This window comes from Gossypium hirsutum, chromosome D06 (genome assembly GCF_007990345.1).
Source record: "Gossypium hirsutum isolate 1008001.06 chromosome D06, Gossypium_hirsutum_v2.1, whole genome shotgun sequence".
NCBI lineage: Eukaryota > Viridiplantae > Streptophyta > Magnoliopsida > Malvales > Malvaceae > Gossypium > Gossypium hirsutum.
In genome coordinates, this window is record NC_053442.1 from 66599555 (window position 1) to 66606800 (window position 7246).

Sequence of the window (7246 nt, forward strand, 5' to 3'; positions counted from 1 at the left end):
ACAGTTGAATCGAATCTACAAACTGAATTCAAATAATATCTTGTATTTGGCAATGCATAAGTTTATTATGATATATCATCAATAATTAATAAATATATTTATTATATTCTTTTTTCATATAACATCCAATGGCTCATTGACAATTTATAAATTTATGCACAAATATAAATTCATAAAGTTAACAACCACAATAACAAATTTACAAATTTACTCAACTATTTATTCTCGCACAAACCTTTCATTTATTTCTAATAATTTCCTTTACTATTGCTTTTTTTTATTTTCGCAAAAAGTATAGGTTATTTTCAAAATACACATAAATCACAAGAAGTCATGGTGGCTTTAATGCTTATTTTAATTTCTTTTTACTTTAAACAAATAAATAAGGGCAATTTAGAAGGAAAAAAAAATGATTGCAGTAGCCACCATTCCAGCCTAGAGAATAGAAGCCTTTCAGCTAAACAACGAGCTAGAAGTAATTCATAAAGAATAAAATGAATAAATACAAATAAATAAGTCAAGGTTCATTTCCTTCAACTCCAACAAAACAAGCAATACTAAAGAATGTATTTGATGGAGAAATATAGTTATTGGTCAAGAGGCAGCCATTCTAGTTGTAGATAAATTTCTCCACATTCAACATTTTGGAGCTTGAGTGACACTTGCTGTTTCACCTTTCCATCAATGATGTTCACGATGCTGTCCTCTATAAGCGCATTATCCTGGGACTTTAGCCATTTCCCTATCTGCATATTTGAGAACATTTCCGGGTCCCCATATACCATTGCAGATGTTATCAATGGCTGTATATCGATCTCTGCTTCTCCCATGATGTCGTCTGCAGAGAATGTGTCATAATCGTATACTTGCTGCAATGTGGAATTTTTAACCTATTATAATTATGCATAAGATGGCAGCAATGCACATCATCTTTATCATAATACCGAGATTGAAGCCATGAACACGCTCATCCACATGCCTAATCATTATTAGGATATCAAACATACAGGAAGAGAGGCTGGAAAACATACATTTACTTAAAGCATGCAAAGCCAAATACATATGACACTATCCAAATCAGCCACATCACCATTACAGAACTTCATAAATAGGTAGAACCAAATTCTAAAATATTGCACGCATAGAAATGGTAATGGTCCTTTAAGAAATATTAAATTTTTTGCAACTACAAACTTTCTCCTTTTTTGTTTTTTGGGAAAACGACAACAAAGATACTTAGAAACTTATATTTGGAAGAAAACTACACTCACCAACTTCACGGGCCCAAAATTTTGAGGAACGGACAGCATGAGTTCCTCATTCCAAACTGGATTCAGGTTGCTCTTTATTACAGCCGTCTGAATAGTCTAACAAGACCAAGTACCCAAAGTTGTGTCATTAGTAAAAGAAATAGCATCAATCAAAGTAACTAATCCTATTAACGAACACATAAATATGTCGAGCATATCCAAAAGGGACATGCTTGTAGCACCAATTAAAAGGAAGAAAAATATATAGATTACAACAAGAGCTTTAATAGAAAGAGGTATGAAGTCCAAATCACCATCCAACCCAATGGTAATAACAACTTCATCCACTTGCAGAACTGGTACTGATGTAATCTACAAGCATAGATGCCCATAAATCCATGTATGCACATACAGAGAGAAAGAGAGAGAAAGTATAACATAATTTGTAAAGGTCCACAACATGAGATTGTCACAAGACAGCAACAATTATAGCCTTGGCAGAATTTGTGTTTCAGTAATGAGTAAAAGCCAAAGATGTGAAGCAACTAACCTGCTTCCCAAGCGTCAAGACAACATAAGGATCACTTGTCAGCATATCCCGGATGGCTAAATTTATGCCTTTTACCACTTTGACCTTCAGTAACCCAATATATTCTACCACGGTTTCCTGTTACAACTCTTACGTCAAACAGGATTGAAGTTATAATTGACTTGATTTTTGTCAGTAAACAGTCACAACCTGCAACACTCAACACGGACCTTTTCCAGATTTTACTGGTAGACTTTTCCAAAATAGTAAACAAGAAGCACATAAAAATATGCACCTTCAATTATTATGGATCTCTACAAATAAACTGAATGCAAAATTAACCTATAAAGAGCATGCAATACAAACATCCCATGTTCAGCTCAAGTTATTTGACAAGTGACTATATTATCTCTTTACATCACTAGTAGCATGATCTTCCATATGGTTCCTGAGACAATGAAGCAGATTGGAGGAAACAAAGACCAAATGAATTTACCGGTTCCTTTGATGACTTTATACGGAAACTATCCAAAATCTTAGTAGAAAAGCTTGATTGAATAGAAGCAGAACTCTTTCTTGATGTGATCCGCAAGCTAGATTTCAAAAATTCTTGAAGTTCATACTTGGATCTACAAGAAGATTTGAAACAAGTAATTACTATGCAATCTAAACAAAGGTAATCTGTCAAATCTACTCTTTGCTTCCAGAAAAAAACACAGAGAGAGCAATTAATAAGTTGAATGGTTGATCATGGAAGTTTAAGCGCCGAGTTTCTATCTAAATCCAGTTAAAAAAGAACATGAACAGAAAAAATAGGTTTAGAACACGATAGTATCCAAGAGAAATGACAAAGAAATGCTCAAGTTGAGAGATTCTGTATTGGTCTGAACTCTAACCTGATAAATCTGCTCCGCTCACCATGAGTACTATCTGGGCCAGGCTTTGAATAACCTTCAGGTATATAGGCCTCATAGATTGCATTAGCAGAGGAATTTCCTCCAACTTCAATCATGGCATCAATGTCTTCATCAGACCAGTCATCCAATTGCACAGATAAAACCTGAAATCATCAGAAAGTTTTAAAAAAAAATAGAGTGATGAATAAAAGAAACACTATACAAACAACAAGACAAGGAAAATAAAATTTCGAAGTATCATATAATATTATGTAAGTGGAATTGCAAGCATGATATAGGCATCAATCACAAGAATCCAAAGTTAAAAGATTCTACACTAAAAACATAAACATGAGAAAGACTTCAGTTAAACATATGAAAGATTTAACCGGTATGTATTATTATCATAAAAACCAACCAATAAGTACAGTTCACAGATAAACGGTGTTGTGCCATGTATCAGCTCTGCAGGTCAATCTGTAGCATCCCGCAAGCTTTTAAGGAAACACAATAAAAAGAAAATAGAATTATTTTTAACATCTAAAAGAAATTGATCCTCAACATATTTTTATTGAACCAGATTTTTTTTTTTTTTGAGGGGGGAATTAAATTGTAATTTTTACGTTAGCAAAAATGCAATTTCACCATTTTAATAGCCTATATCTTTATAAATTTTAAAGGATTAAATCAAATTTTTATATTTTTAAGGGGGGCAAAGTACAATGTTACCTTTACTAATTTAAAATCTTAAAAATTTTAAAGGGCCTAAATGAAAAAAAAATCATTTTAGGGGGCTGGGCACCTGTCACCCCCTAGTTTCGCCCTTGAGACAGGGAAGCATTTCAGAAATATATGTGAATTAACACAAACATCCATTCTGGATCAATCAATAGTTATTTTAAACAGGCTAGCAGCTAGAATCATTAGTTCACATATTAATTGTTTAAATTTGTTTTCCTTATCTTTTAGTTATATCATTAAACATTTCATTTATCAATTGTGTAAAAACCACAGCTATACAGCTGGTTCTTTTGTCAAACTACACACCTATTACCCAATATTTTGATCTTCTAATGGTGTTGATTAATTTAATGATACTAAGATTCCATGCCAAAAATCAGATAAAGTGTTTCCTACGATTATTTATATAACATGTACACTGCAAAGAGCAAACATAAAATCTTTTATATATTCCCTAAAAGTCAAGGTTCCATGAATAAAAATAATTAAATGCTGCCTGAAGTACTTACCTTGGAGATGCGAGCACCAAGATTTCTGTGCACACCACAGCATTTCAAGCATATGAAGACGCCAATATTGCTGATCTGATAATGCAATTGTCAAGTCTTTTATACAAATAAATACAAATGCTTGATATTACAGTGTTTTATGTGGTTAGGTTCTAAGTTTGCATAAATTCATACTTCAAAGGTGACACTCTATCGCCCTATACATAGGAATAGAAATGAATAGGGAAATCTAGATATGTTGTCTGTTAATACTTACGCCCACTTTGGATCCGGAGCACCACAGTCAGCACAAATGCGGTTATCAGTTTGATTCATTAAGTTCTTCAATCTTCCATTAGCTGCAGAGCAAGAGCACATTTTTCACAAATTCAATAAATTAATGTATTAGAAAATCAACACATATAAGGAGGCAAAAATTATTGTCCAGGAAAAGGTATGCAAGTATGCTGATTATGGTTAAATTCACCAAACTGAAGTATCTCTAGCCTCTTGGACTGAATACAAAACCTAAAGTGAACTGTTTGGCATTTTATGTTTGATCATGGTGCAAAACCAGATTAAAAGTGTGTATTTCATGGCAAATCCATTGTCTTCAAGATTGGTTGAAACAAGGAGGAGAAAAGAAAAGAAATGAATGGCATGCAGGATGTGAACTCATCCTTCATTCTCGAGCACCATGTTAAATATTAGGCATTTATATACACAAACTTACATTTTGTAGAGAAGAAAAAAAGCTGACAAATGAATTCTACAAAGACAAATCCAAAAGATTAGCTCTCTCTTAACACAGGCGTTAAATTCTTTCCACCTTAATTTATTCAACTGAAATGCGCAGGCCAACTACGAAACAATGCTAAGACCTAATGCAATTACCTCGAGAAAAGTTTGAGCCTGTGCGCAAATGTCCTACTAATTAGAAATTGGGCATGTCATTTGGCAGAGTAGTAAATTTATTAAGAAATGATTCCCACTATATTTCCCTCTTAATTTTGCATGGATCTCTATCTGAAGGTCATTTCCAAATCATGTATAAACAGACTGACTATGAGCACATTTATTGATGTTATATTAGCATACTGAGGTAATCTCTGAACTCGACTCATTGCTCTGTAACCAACCACAATCATCCAACAGCAGCTTGAAAATCTGACTAAACAGAAACCAATCAGTGTCAATACTTTCTCTCTTCTTTTTCGTCTTCTTATTCTCACTAAAGAGAATTGAAACCCATAATAACAACCACAACAATAAAAATGAAATCAATTATTTCAAACAAGGTGCTACAATCAAAGCAGGAAACAGAGAATTGAAATTATGGAAATACTTCAAATGGAATATCCTGAAACAGCAATACAATAAAATATCTAGAAAAACAAAGTTTTTAAAATCAAATATCAGCTAAAACTTGTAAAGTGTTAAAGTCCAATAATACCAAAATCCCAAAGTTTGTTGATCATTACCAGCAGCAGCAAGGATACTATGAAAAAAGATAGCCAAAGCCAACCAACAATTGAAATTTCAAAATGAAATCAAAAGATCTAAACAGGAGTTTGGAAATTTAGAAAACTGAAAAGTCTCAAGATACCCAAAGACAGACTGGCTAAGAGTGGGAGACAAAATGATATATAAAAAACAGAATGAGAACGACAAGTTATCTTTCTTTTTCAATAAGAAATTTCATTCAAACAAGAAACGTACATCAGAAAAGTCGGCTCGACAAGCAAAATTGACAAAGTCGCCACGAAACGGCACAAACATATAAATTGCTTAGCCCGCAGATCAGACAACAACACGAACCACGTACAACGATAAGTTTTTACTTTTCTAAGCCAAAAGGTGATGACAAGTATGGAAGGAATCAAAGTTTATATGTTTAATAAATATAAGAATTATTCTTTCTATATTCAATGAAGAAAGTTTTTATATTCAGTAAAGACGTTGATGAGAATAATTGACGAATCTTCCTTTTATTGATTCTTTAATGGAATCTACACTTATATTAAGCTTCCGTACTCCTAGACTCTAAAAACGGGCTCATTAATCTGGGTAACTTTAACTTTGGGCCAATAGGTTTTGAACTTCGACTCCAAATTAAAACCGTCAACTTTTTCATCCAAACAATACTCAATTAAATATGAATTGTTGTAAGTAGATTCACATTTCACAAATGGATGTTGATATTACTTCCTGATTTCGTAATCTCTAAAGAATTTATAGGTTGCTTTGATTCCCTGATTTATGCTATGATAATTGAGATCTTATAAATATTGTATCAAAGTCGAATTATTGTTTCATTTTTTTTACTTTTCTCTCTTGTTTTTACTCTAATTTTCATAATTTAATAATACGTCGCTTAAAGATTTTTTTGTTAGAATCAAATTTCATTTCTCTTTTGCTTCAATAATCTTAAATTATATCTCACAATTTGCTTTATACTATTTCTTATCTTCATTCTCAAATTATTATTATAATTATGTTTCTATAAATTATGCATTAGATTTTAGTCAATTTTTCCTTCATTTATTTCCAAAGATGATTATATATGTATGCATTTTAAAAAATTTGTCAGAATTCGTATCATATTGATGTCCTAGTAAATACAATTTGAGTACGAATATTGGTTAGCATGAAATATTTATAAATTAAAAAATCAATATCCTCCATGGATTTCCACTATGTAGATTTCATGAGATAATTACCACATAAATTATGAATATGGTTTAAATAAATTAGATTAAGCTTGCCTATATATATACTTACACATGAGTGGGATTGAGAATGGTAAATGGAAAACTTCATTTCATCTTCTTCCACCGTCGAAGGGGGAAAGAACATCAATAGATAAATAAGACCCAATCATTAGATCATGGATATGTTAAGGTTTTGCTTAGTTTACCATTGTTAGTCTTTAGAAATGAATTTTAAGCATGAAAGTAATTGTAAGTAAATGCCTATGTATGAAAATATGATTATACATGTGATTGATGATGATATTTGAAATTTGTGTAATGTTAATGATAAGTCAAGAATGGTGAAAGATAAAAGCGCTATTTATTGAATTAATGTGACTAATGATGATATATGAAATTTGGGTAATGTTAATGATAAGCCAAACTAGTGAAAGATAAAAGCCTTATATATTGAATTAATGATTAATTTTCTAAAAACTTTTAGACTTTTGGAAACGATAGATTATGTTTGATTGAGCAATGTCCTCGTAAATTTGGTAAAGGTTTAAGACACGTTTGGCATACCTATAGAGATTACTAGTGCAAATACGAGTTATGTGGAGATTTAGATAGTGATTATGTTACTTGGCTT

General features: G+C 31.9%; 1 pseudogene; it reads right to left on the bottom strand.

Moving 5' to 3' along the window:
- Positions 1-458: 458 nt before the first annotated feature.
- LOC121218459 (ADP-ribosylation factor GTPase-activating protein AGD12-like) lies at positions 459-4282 on the bottom strand (annotated as a pseudogene).
- Positions 4283-7246: the final 2964 nt, after the last annotated feature.